At 35.9% G+C, this 3,416-nt stretch overlaps 1 pseudogene; it reads left to right on the top strand.

Annotated features, from left to right (window-relative positions):
* Nucleotides 1-820: 820 nt before the first annotated feature.
* LOC114269004 (growth-regulating factor 1-like) lies at nt 821-2,551 on the top strand (annotated as a pseudogene).
* The last annotated feature ends 865 nt before the right edge of the window (nt 2,552-3,416 follow it).

The following is a 3,416-nucleotide window of genomic DNA, read 5'->3' as shown; positions in this document are numbered from 1 at the left end:
AGGTTAAAAGCCAAAAGCTACCTATTCTTTGCAGAATATCTCTGACTTTTGTACTCTCTATAAAAACATCACGTCATTGCATTTCTCTTTTCATCAATTTGATTCATGTGGGGGATTGTTTAAAAATTTATAAAGGCAGTGGTGAATTGAAATAAACTCCATTTGAATAAAAGAGTGCAACCATTTCATGGTGTCTCTTTGTTTTAAAGGAAGGGTCAACCCTCCATTTAAATGAAAGGGTGTAACCCTTTCATGGTGTCTCTTTATTTTAAAAGAAGGGTCATGTCCCCTCTTCATGACGTTTTCTATTCAAACTGAATAGGTGTCAACAAAGCCTATGTAAAGGCAGCCCCCATTCTAATTTTATTTAATTCCAAATTCCTCAAATTCAAGCATTCTTTTTATATTCTTCATATTAGTTCATAGAGATTTCAGAGAGTTGCAAAACATAGGTTTGATTCACCTAGCAGATTATTTGTAGTGCTGCTATAATCTGTGTTTTCTGATCATTGTATCTTGGGAGATAGACGCTGATAACACGTAAGCACCTGTGTGGCGGTGAATCTATCTTAAGGACAGAGTGTCATGCACTCGACTTAATCAAGAGTTTCTGTTCAAATTTTTCGATACAAGAATATTATTGTAAATATTTTATTTTTGTTATTTCAGTTTCATTTCTCTACACATAAGATTATTTCGACACTTTCCATCTGGGATTTTCCAACAACACCGATCTCATGCTAGGGTAGTGTCATCGGACAGAAGGAAAGAAATAGCGTGCTTAAGAGACGTTGCCAACCAAAAGTATTGTGTGTGGCACATGAATAGAGGCCACCATCGTTCAAGAAAGCCTATGGAAGGCCAAAGTGGGCATTCCGTCTCCGAACCAACAACTACCACCACCGTGACGCTTGCTTCCTCCACATTGGCAGCATTGGTGGAGCCTAGAGGCAGCACAACCAACAGCCTCGGCCTCTCATACCACCCCCAACTCAAGAACTTGCAGCCAGGTACACCTAATCCTTGTGCATCTACCCCACATATCAATAGGTGAATACAACAAGAGTAAATTATAGCAAATTTCTTTTGGTTTAGCTTTGATTGTTACTTTGATCCATTGTTTATAATTTGTGCATATAAAATTTTATGGCTTTATTTTTGTTGCAATGTTGACTCTCCATCTAGTTTCAGAATAACATGTAAGAGAAAATGGTCTTGGCAAAGCATTAATTCCTTCTCCAGAATTGTTGGTGAATGTTGATTTAATTTCCAAGTTAGAAACTTAGAATAGTACACATCTACTGGTATGTTTGATTGAGACTTTAATATGGAGAACGTAGACATACATGATGACATATGTAGTGCTGCAAACAAGCCCAGTCGAACAAAGTAGATTGCTTATGCTTAGCTTGAAAACTTAAAAACTTTCAAAATGTATTCAGGTAGATTGGCATAATGAGCCAATCTTGAACGAGACGAACACAAACCAAGCTCGAGTAGGTTGGTTTTTTTTAATACATATATGCTTGTTGAGCCAAGTAGTACGTTGTACAAACTTGACTTGAAAACTTAATAAGTTTTAAAATTTGTTGAAACTTAGTTTCCTTACATAGAAACTGAACTCGAATGAACGTTTAACGAGACGAACACAAGTGAGTTCAAATAGCTTGATTCGTTTTGCAGCCCCATTTATCTATATATTGGAATTAGTGAACCTGGCTTATAATTTTTGAAGTATGAATATTTTTATTGCTTTGTAAGCTTACTATGTTAACTTTTTTGTCTGATTGGTTGTTTCCTTTCATGATTTGAATTCTCAAAGTAGGTTTTTTCTGAACAATGAAAATGCAGGGGAGACGATTCAAGATGCAACAGACCTCTCCATGTTATCGTCTGCGATCAGCCTAAAACCAAACCAATTTTCTATTCCAAAATAGCAGAACCCTTCTAAACAATCCTTTCGCTCTGAAGTTGGAAGTGTCTGCTCAGACTCTTTGCTCAACCCTTTGCATAAAAGCTCCACCCTCAATAGCTACAGAAACTATAGCTCATTGCGCAACCTCAATGATGGAGAAAACGAGTCACAACACTCAGTCCATCAATTCATGGATGATTGGCCTAAAACCTAGCTCTTAATTTCAATCCCTATGGATGCCTTAGACTTCATGTCATCCACTTCATTGTCCACTAATGAAAAACCTGCACTCTCACCACTAAGACTGTCATGAGAGCTTAACTCGACTAAAATGGGTTTGGGATTGGGAAATGTCACAAATGAACCAAACCAAAGGCAAGCCAACTAGATTTCAATATCCTGGGAAACATCGATGGGTGGACCTCTTGGGGAGGTATTGCATAGCACTAGTGGCAGTGTCGGGATTACAATAGATCATTTGCGCTCAACCTAATGACAAAGGGCTAGGACAATAGTCTCAAATTAGCATCATCGCCGACTTGGGTCCTATAGAAGATGACATTTGAATCACTTTCCAATAGCAGTGCAGGAAGTAGTCCAAGAGCAGAGAACCTTAGAGGCCTTGTATACATTTGACCTCCAATGAAGATGACGTTGAGTGATGGTAAAAGCTTGAGTTTTTATGTAGTTAACAAACATTAGAACAATTAAGTTTTGCAGTTTGAATTTGTTAATTCCTTTAGATGTTGTTTGTTTGTTTATCTTGATCTGTGTAAGTTGTCAAAATTAAATGACTATGAAAATCTTCAACTGTTAATTTAGCTTTCAATCTTTGATGTAGAATTTTACCATCCTATACTGGTTAACAAAGGTTTGACCATGTGAATGTTGTTGGACAATCTTCAATGTATTCAAAGAAATGATTAAAGAAAGGAGCGAGACTATTTGATTACAAAAATCAAAACAGTATATATAAAAAATAAAAAAATAAAGCAATAGATTATTATTTTGTTACAAAAATAAAATCAGAATCTGAAAAGGAAAAATTAATAAAATAGAAAAATTAACTAATCACTCACCTTTTTATTTTCTCGAACAAAATTTTGATCAAGTCCAGTGTTCAACACTGTGTCCTTAAGACAAATTCGTCCTCTCTACGGTGCTTTCAGATTATGGAAGTCTATCTCCCAGGATAAAATGATCAACGATAATTTAGTAGGAGCACTACAAACTAAATGTCCAATGAACAGACTTTGTGTTTATACTCTTTCTCATAGAAAATTTATGCAACAATATGCAGGAGATCAAAGCAAAGAAGAAGAATGAAATTTTTGAGTGCAAAATCAAAATAAGGGACTGACTATTTATAGGAGTAGAAGGTGGTTTTTTGGGTTTGAACTCAACAGATATAAACATGTTCAGGTTTGAACTCAACAGGTATGAACATATTCGGATAGGTATGGAACCTATACAAAAAATACTGAAGAGATGCAAAGGCCTA

The sequence above is a fragment of the Camellia sinensis genome, chromosome 7 (genome assembly GCF_055761805.1).
Source record: "Camellia sinensis isolate YWXY chromosome 7, ASM5576180v1, whole genome shotgun sequence".
NCBI lineage: Eukaryota > Viridiplantae > Streptophyta > Magnoliopsida > Ericales > Theaceae > Camellia > Camellia sinensis.
This window is presented reverse-complemented; position numbering and strand designations above follow the sequence as displayed.